At 27.9% G+C, this 9,869-nt stretch overlaps 1 protein-coding gene across 3 annotated transcripts in view; it reads left to right on the top strand.

Annotated features, from left to right (window-relative positions):
* The first annotated feature begins 266 nt into the window (after nucleotides 1-266).
* Nucleotides 267-9,869, top strand: part of LOC129616022 (Krueppel-like factor 6) — a 245,725-nt gene continuing 236,122 nt past the window's right edge. For 2 of the 3 annotated variants that reach the window (XM_055531449.1, XM_055531447.1), the window contains exon 1: nucleotides 267-901. The gene's annotated coding sequence lies outside the window, so the exon portion shown is untranslated. The remainder of the gene's footprint in view (nucleotides 902-9,869) is intronic. The other variant, XM_055531448.1, reaches the window with a different exon arrangement.

The following is a 9,869-nucleotide window of genomic DNA, read 5'->3' as shown; positions in this document are numbered from 1 at the left end:
AACAATAAATATAAATTCCCTGTTGATATCCTGATGCAACATTGTTTTGAGAAAATAGGGATGTCAAAATTCCGATTTTTCAATGATCGATTTTAATTCTAATTATTGGTAATCGAATCTCAATCATAAGCTTTATAAGCATTTATTGCGACAACAATGTATCAACATGTATGACGGGTATCAACAAAATCGATGAGCATGAATTATTGATTTGCACATCGTACATGTGTATAATCATCTATAAATTATTATCACTACCTATAGAAATTTGATTGGAAACGAAAAGTTTTTGAATTTTTTTATATATTTTTATATTATAATCGGAGTTTATTGAAATTTTTAAAATAAATTATAGTTGTGAGATAAGTGTGCACAATGAGAATAAAAGTAAAAATTTCATTAAAAATTATATCAAATCATTGATAATGAAATCAAAAATGTAAGATAATAACATTTTGTACTTTCGGGTACATAATAGACAAACTATTCTGCCCTATGATTAAACAACAACGTTAGGAAATGCAAATTCCTAAAACTTACATACATACAACATATAGAAGTGTAAAATCCGAAGGCATCGAAATGAAAAGCAAGCTCAGTTGAATAAATTTTTGTATATGTTAAACTTGCAAAAGTAATTACATATTTTAAACTAAATTGCAGAGTCAAAGTGGTCGCAGTTTGGCTGGTGTAGTTTAATGTCAGTGTTTGCCGGTTTTTAAGTTTACATATTAGAAATATGTAGGTGTTCCTTAACAATAGATTTTGGTATCTCTATTTGACTATCACACGTATCAATAATGCAAGTGGATAAATTGTATACCAGTCATATCATTAAATATAGTAAAGTTATCTATTACACAATTGAGCTATAGTTAATAAGTTGTCATCTTAAATTCCGGTAAGATATGAAAAATTTTTCTTAGCAACATAATTACGATTTCTAGATATTCTTGTGTTATGACTCATGTAATAATGTGTGGACATAAATATTAAAACAAACAACTACATATGTGCTTGAAATGTTGAATTGCCTGATCCCATATTCACGTACATATAATGTTGTTTATATTGTTGTATACTTTTGCATTGATATTGGACACAGGCTGTTTGGCGTAAGGTGGCAAATAATTTTAAAGATGATTGGGTATTCAGATATACTAATTTTTTAGATACAGCCTGTTGAAAAAAAAACTCCAGATCCTCTATATATAAATAAATGATTATAAATTCGGAACCATGCGACACAGAGTAACCAGTGGATGCTAGTTTTACAGGTGATTCATTGTTCTTTATTTTGGGTTTCACAATCAAGTAGATTTGAGATTAGTTATCAAGATGAAGTTCTTCAAAATCAGAATTTTTTTTTTTAAAAACTTAAAATGTTTAAAAATCTGCGTTTTTCCTTTTTTTCGATGCGCTACAATGAGAACAAAAATTAACATACATAATTTATCGTCTATCTCATAGTTTTGCCGATAATATAGCTTAAATCAGTTTTAAACCCTCCACCTCTACCTTACAATTTTTTGCACTAAATCCCTGAAATGTTTTAAATCACTTCAATCAAAAGAGCACTAAATCCCTGAAATCCAAAATCTTTTGGTTAATTATTTTGTAATGCTCAACTAAAAACAACATTTTCTGTATAATTATTAAATGTTGCATCATTTTTATGCATAATGTGTATGTATGTCTATATTTACTCTCAGGCATATTTAAATATGTATGCATTCGTACCTACATAATAGATACCTCAAATTAATACATAAATATTGATATTTTTTAGTACTCTTTTGATTGAGAAACACAAAAAATCTTATTTTTTGAAGATACATTGCAGATTCTTTGCAAAATAGAGATAAGGTCGTTTTCGAGCTACAGCCTTTTTAAGAAAAAGGTACCGGAATTTTCCTGCATATAAATAAATGGTCATAACTTCAGAATAATATAACATGAAATTATCATTAGTGCTTGTTTTTCAGGCGATTGATTGTTCTTTATTTTTGTGCTTACAAATTTTGATTCGAGCCATAGTTTTCGAGATACAGCTCGTCAAAGCGGTTTCTTTTTTTTTTTTTTTAATTTTTATAATTTTTAAAATCTCGAAATTTCTCGAAAAGTTTTGCTATTATTTTTCTGTTTTTCTTTGTTTTTTTTTTCGATGAGCTACGATAAGATTTAGAAGTTAACCCATATAACATTTTCCTCTATCTCTCATAGTTTTGCCAGATAAAATATGTTAAATATGTTCAAAAAACTTGCGAAAAATGCAATTTTTATACATTTTTCATACAAACAATAAACATAAATATTTTTTTATTTTAGTATGTACATATGTATAATTTGGAATTTGTATAAAATGTATGAAATACTTCACATTTTTCGCATGTATTTAAACATTTAACACGTTTTACTGAGAGATGGAGTCAAATGTTATATATGTATGTAGGTAACTTTTATATTTCATCGTAGCCCATCAAAAAAAAAGAAAAAATAATAACGAAAATTTTCGAGAAATTTGTAGTTTAAAAAAAAAAAATTCAAAAAAGACACAAAAATTCTGATTTTGACGAGCTGTATCTCGAAAACTATGGTTCAGATCAAATTGATTGTATAACCAAAAATAAAAAACAATCGATCACCTGTAAAAAAAGTTTCCAATGATCACTCTATGTTTCATGATTCCGAAGTTGTAAGCATTTATTTGCCTGCAGGAAAATCTGGTATCTTTTTTTCAACAGGCTGTAGCCCGAAAACCCATACAATTTTTTGCTGGAAATTGATCAAAATAGCATCCCTAAAATTAAATGGGTGTTTCTTTCTTATATATATATATATATACATACTCATATATGTCTATTGAAATGCATGCAATCATAATTTATTTATTAAACATTTATGGACAATTATAATTAGAGGGACAATTTACAATGTAAATAGCATATAGTTTAATAAATTTTATACCTAGTAGGCCACAATTTCTGATAAATTGGGGTTCACTTTTATTTTGCAGTTTTTTTTTTCTAAAAATGGGAGCATACACTACCTACTTTTATAAGTACGCACTACTACTTTTATAAGTATACTAATTTTGTACGTATCTACAAAATTTGCTTAAAGTTTAATTATGTATTTGTTTTAAATTTCTTTCGTCGTAAATACTTTTCTGTTTTTTTCTTCGAAATTTTCGGAAAATTAGGAAATACATGAATTAGTTAAGAAACAATTTAAACAACCTATTAGATGCATAACCTGCTGGAGAGTGATCAAAATGTATGTAGGAATGTACCTACATTAAAAAAATACAGCTAGGAAAAAATAATAGCACGCTTTTCTAAATTTTTACTAGTTACTTATTAGGTACTTATTAGGTATATTTAGGTACTATGTATATTTTGTAAAAATTACTGATACATAATATGACATTGCTGTTGATCTACAAGTTTATTAGTTTGTTTACAACATAAATTAAATTGATTGTCTTTAATACAAGAATTAACTATTTAAATCCTTCTCTTAAGAGTAAGTTCTCGAGTTCATATAAGACAAAAAATTGGTTTCTTAATAAGAGTTGCATTCACATTCAAACGGGGCTTAGTTCTTTGGACGTATTATCAAAAAAATTTTGTATCACTGCAAATAATTTTAAACGCCGTTTAAATTTTACAAATAAACATGTTGAGTTAAACAACAATAGACAGTTTAATATTGAATTTGGATTCGTCACACCATAGGACACTTTGGAGAATGTAAAAGATTTCTCAAAAACTTCTCGCGCAGAATTTATACGTTCTTAAAAAAGTCCTAATCAAATATTGAAAAATTTAAAATATGGATTAATTTCAGCAAGTTGAAAACCATTGCACACCATATTTCAACAACGTAAATTTATGGGTGTTTTATCTTTTCTTTGAAGTGCATAAGCCATTTGTTTTTATTTAACCATGTTGTTTGCTTTTTGTTTTAAATTAATTGAAATTTATTATAAATCGTAAACACCTCAAAAAATACATGTACTGAGACAGCATTAATTTTTTTTTTTTAATAAAATGGCCTACCTATTTTCTAACTTATACAATCTTTTTATCTTTTTAAAAAAAACTTAGCAAAGGAAATTACTCAGGGTTAATCATTTGTATCTTTAAAAGTAAAATATTATATATCATTGTTTTTGACATCAGAAATGGTAAATTTTTGTGTGAAACTTCTTTTCTTTTTAATTAGTCGTTTTTATTGCTTTTATGTTAATTTTGCTCTCAAAAGTAAAGGTTCCCTTTTTCAGTTTTTAAAAGTATTAATTTAGGTGTACGTATCGACATCTAGCCAAAAAATGTTTCAGTTTAGTATTTCTATCGGTATCTATCTGACATTACAAAAAATCAATGCCTGAACCTTGCTTTTTTTATGAATGTATTTATTAAAATTTCATATGTATTTTTGGCGAGATGACATGTCTGAAGACACGTCATCTCGCCAAATCATTTGGTTTTTTTTTTTTTTGGAAAAATGATAATTTTTGCCTATTTTCATTTCGAGTTTTCTATATGAAAATTTAATTTTAGTATAAAATTTTTTAATTTTTAAAAAATTTTATACTAAAATTAAATTTGGAGTTTTCTTAGCAATATATCAAAAATTAAAATTTCATCTCAAAATTGTAACTATAATTTTGTTTAAATATATTTTCGAGTTTTTTGCGCATTTTTATGTACCATATTTATGCAACATATCTCAGAGAATTGAGAGTAAAAAATTATAATCAGTGCATAAAAAAAATTGGGTGCTATATTTTTTAATATAACTTAAAATAAAATTAATAAAAATTTTATTACATTTTAATTTAGAATCTAAGTTTGTAATAATTTGATTTCAAGTTTTATAACTATAGTAGTGCTATTATAATTTTACAATTATTATAAAAAATACGTTGCTTCAAGTTGTTCCCTATATAAAAAATATAAAGAAACTTGTATAAATTTTAAAGTTTCTGATGCGGTAGATTAGATAAATCAATGAATTTGCCTTACTAACAATGTGAAAATATTTCCTAATATAACTAAAATCATACACATACCTAAAAAGAATTAGTATATGAACTTTTAATAAAAAAAGAATACACGTTATAAATATATTCAATAATTTTTATGAATTATGAAGCATATTGGTTTAATTAATATATAAGAAGTATGCATTGTGGGAGACATATTATACATAATTAGTAAACTTGTTAATATCAAATGTACATTTTCTCAAATTTGAAAAAATTCTCAAAAATCAACTTATTACTTCATTGTGTAAATTTTTTGTTCTTGCAGTGTATCGCATAACCTTAAAAAAATCTGATGTGATCAGCACATAACCGACCGCAATGTGTATTCTCTAGATAAGTGAAAATGTTACAGAATATTATGAAAATGTGATTCTTTCTTTCAAATTTGTAGGACATTAGTAAGCTTATAGTTAGCATACCTAGAAAAATGTAAGTTTGGTTCTTAGTAGAATTTCGCTTTGTGCTACCCGAATTCCCTGAAATGCTCGCCAGTTAGTTTCGGTAACAACCAGAATTCAAATATCAAATTTCAAGAAATTCCATCAATTTGTTCTGTGGATATGGTGAAAAATGTAAAATCGGCCCGCAAATCAGTTCTCGAGCCCCGATCTTTCCCAAAAATTTATATTTTAATTGCTTTTATATTTTAATCTCTTTATGTACTCAAAAATGTATATTTGGCCTGTAGTAAATGTCCAGTTGCTGTATGTTGCCTGAATTCTTCCCTTGTGGAAAACCGACAGGTTGCTAAAAATAGTTTACTTACACTTCCCTACTATGAAGAAGTGCATTCCCACCGAAAACTCGATATGCAAAATTTGTTGTCATCACATAACCTACCTTTTTAAAATAATAGAAAAAATGTATTTTTTTAAATTTTTGAAAATTTTTAATATTTAATTTGTTTGTATTCCCAAATTACTTTTATCAAAGACTCAACGCAAAGAGACCTCAAAAAAATGTAATGTAAAGCAAGCTTTTAGCTAAGAAACGTCTTTTCACCACTTTTTTTTCAAAATTGAAGGTTGTCATATTTAAAATATTGCTATAAGTGTTTGATTGGTTGATTGGCTTTAACATAACTCCAAGCATATATTACTTTTATTACAAAACTTTACTAAAAACATCTTTATATTTCAGAAAATACTATATATTTTTAATAATTCAGTTCTCACTTAGAGCTAATGCAAAATAATTCGATAGAGTCAAATTGAAATTAGCGAAAGTAGAATATTTGATAGAAAAAAGGATATTTGATAAAAAATATTCAAAATCAAAGGCTAATTCGATCCTCGAAAATACGATTTCTAATTGAACGGTTGGAACTTTAGTATGTAATAGAATATATCACGTTTTAGTAAAATGTTCTGGTAGATCAGAGCAATATTTTGGAAATAAACAAGAGGTTAAAATTTCTGTTTGACGATTGTGTTTTATACCGCAAATTCTTTAACGTCAAAATTTTGATTTTAGTCTGCAAACTGTCTGAAACTAAAACTTTTACGGACAGAAATCTAGTAAAATTTTTACCCGTAATTGACTTTGAATTTTGATCATCCGTAAACGTCAAAACAAAAACAATTTTTTTTTTTAGATTTGAAATAATATTATACTTACATATTAAAAATTAACAATAAAAATATTTTTTATATTATTTTTAACGTAATGATAGTCATTCAATACATCAAATTTATTTACTGAATTACTACGTCAGACTGTCTGCATGTAAAAAAAAAAATCTACAATTTTGACGCTTAATTGACTTTTTTTAAACGTTTAAGAATTTAAACTTTGACTGAGAGTAAAAACGTAGTAGAGTATCCGTAAACTCAGACAATTCAGATTTTGTAAAATTTGACATTTAAGAATTTACCAATACATTCACAATGTAGATTCGGTTCTTCAAAAAATGGACTGTACGTAGAACAGGAAAATGTAATAATGGATTTGTCGTCCGAGGAAAATGTAATAATGGGATTACTAAAAACTAATGAACCGAAATATATGGAGCGTTTAAATGGTTTAAAGAATGAACAAAAACAGACCCGGCTCGACCGTGGATGCAGAAGATGCACGGCATCGGGGCGCCACTCTGAAAGGGTCTGAATGGGCGCTAAAATCGAAAAGTGATTTTCCACTTAATTGTTTTTTGTAATTTTTTTTTTTTTAAATCAAGTTTCCAATCCAAATTTTTTTTAAAAAAATTTTTGCTTATCTCAAATTAAAAAAACACAAAAAAAAATGTAGTCGTAGTAGGCTTTTTTTTAAAAAAATTTTTTTTCGTTAAAAGCTTTTTGGTTTATAGACAGGCATTTTTCATTTTCGTTGCGATATTTTCAGTAAGAAAAAATAGTATTTCATTTAATTTAAATAAAATATAATTTATTTTGTGAAATATTTAATTTTAATTAGACATTAAAGTGTAAGAAAAAAGTTTAATTTGTTGGATAATACCATTTTTGTGAGTATAGTGATTTTTATCAATTTTATATAGATTTCAAATTATCAAAATTTTGCAGCATCATTAGATAGACATAAACTCTTCTGAGTTATATAATGAACTTTTTATATTTAAAGATACCATAACGCCGCAACTAAACAATTATGATCCCTTAAATATTTTAAATTTTATGTATACAAATGATTTATTTGGGATATTTCCAAATTTAACAATAGCTTTGCGGATACTATTAACTCTACCAGTTTCTGTAGCAAGTGGCGAAAGGTCATTTTCTAAACTTAAATTAATTAAGACATATTTCTATCAAATATTTCTCAAGAGAGATTAGTTGGGTTAGCAATGATTGCTATTGAAAGCGATATCTGAGATGAATTAAAAATTAATGATATTTTGGATGAATTTGCTGCGATAAAAGCAAGAAAAATAAATTTTTAAGCTAACTATCGTGCAATTGATTTTATGTGTAATTGATATCAGTTACAAATAAATGTTTAATATTATATATTATACAATAATCAATATACTGTTTAATTAGCATTTGATTTTTTTGATATATTTTTTGATAAAGGGCGCTAAATAGAAACTTGCATCGGGGTTCTAGTACCGCTAGAGCCGGTGCTGAACAAAAAGAGATGGATTAAAAAGAATTGTCACAATCACCGAAGTGTTTAGGAAGGAAAGTGAAAAACGCAATGTAGTGCTCAACAAGCATACAGAAAATTTAAATGATTTATTAGTGAATGCAATAAACAAAAGTGTTGAAGTGTGCTCAAAAATAAATTTTTTTACAAATAATAACAACGTAAATCAAACAGACACTATTTGATTTGCCGATTTTTGAAAACAAATAAAGAAAAAAATCGAGTGGCGTCAATAATAAAAAAAAACTAATTAACAATAGTGAAACCTAAGCCAAAACAAAAAAGTGAAACAAAACAAAAAAAGACTTAAATACAAAGTTTGATCTTTTGTAGAAAAATTTGAAAATTACTTTTTTTTTTTTTTTTACAAATTCTTCAATTTATTGCAACTAAGTCAAGTTGACCTATCCAGCAATTTTCTTCTATCTCTTTATTTAAGTGTGGGGGAAACCATCCATTGTTGGCAACCCCGAGGATCATATGAATTCTCTCTCAACCCAGGTGTATATCAGTAGGTCTTTTTCTATTGAGTCGTCTAGGAGCTTCGTTGACCATTATTTGTCTCATTTCAGTGTTGTGATGCTGCTGTATTCTATTTACATGTTTGATGGAGTATCTTTTTATTTCTTCTTCGACCGTGCTAATGTTGAGATCTCTATGTATGGTAGAATTTCTTACATACCAAGGTGCCTTTACTATATCTCTCAGTACTCTGTTCTGAATGACTTGAATGATTTGCTGGTTCGTTTTCTTTGTACACCCCCAAAGTATACCATATGTCCAAATTGGTTTAATTGCTTGTTTGTATATTAATAATTTATTATGGACACTCACTTCTGAGTATCTCCCCAATAACCAATTCAATTTAGCAATTGTGATGTTTAACTCCTGTTTTTTCTTTTTTACGTGTTCTTTTCATCGTAGTTTTGCATCTAGTGTCATCCCTAGGTATTTTGCTTCATTGGCATAGGGCACAATTTTATTATTTAATAGTACTGGAATATTGTTATTTATGTGCTTATAAGTAAAGTTGACATGAACCGACTTGTCCTCGTTAATTGTAATTCGCCATTTTTTCATCCATAACATAGCTTCATCTAATGATTTTTGTAATTTCTCCGTGCTTTCTTGGATGGTATTACCATGGGCTAAGATTGCTGTATCATCTGCATAAGTTGCGGTATGGGAAAATATCGCCTGAGGAATATCTCGTGTAAATAGCAAATATAGCACCGGACCCAGAACGCTCCCTTGGGGCACACCTGCTTCTATGCTCCTAAGTCCAGAGTATTCATCACCTTGCCTCACTCTAAACGTTCTATGGCTTAGATATGACTTCAGGACTTCACTTATTTTTGTCGGGAAAACCTGTAGCTTGGAGATCAGGCCCTCATGCCACACCCTGTCAAATGCCTTAGCGACATCTAGGAAAACAGCTGAGCATATTTCTCTTCTCTCTAACGAGTTTTCAATTACGTTCGTGATCCTGTGGACCTGATCAATAGTTGAATGGTTACTTCTAAATCCAAATTGATGATTTGGGATTAAATGTTCCGCTTCTATTGTTGGCATCATTCGTTTTAACAGTAGCTTTTCCAAGACCTTAGATATGATTGGTAGAAGTGATATTGGTCTGTAGGATTTTACTTCAACTTGCGATTTACCTGGTTTTGGCACCATCAGGACCTCAGCCACTTTCCAAATTTCAGGAAAA

The sequence above is a fragment of the Condylostylus longicornis genome, unplaced genomic scaffold, assembly GCF_029603195.1.
Source record: "Condylostylus longicornis isolate FDR11 unplaced genomic scaffold, ASM2960319v2 ptg000159l, whole genome shotgun sequence".
In the NCBI taxonomy this organism is placed as follows: Eukaryota; Metazoa; Arthropoda; class Insecta; order Diptera; family Dolichopodidae; genus Condylostylus; species Condylostylus longicornis.
This window is presented reverse-complemented; position numbering and strand designations above follow the sequence as displayed.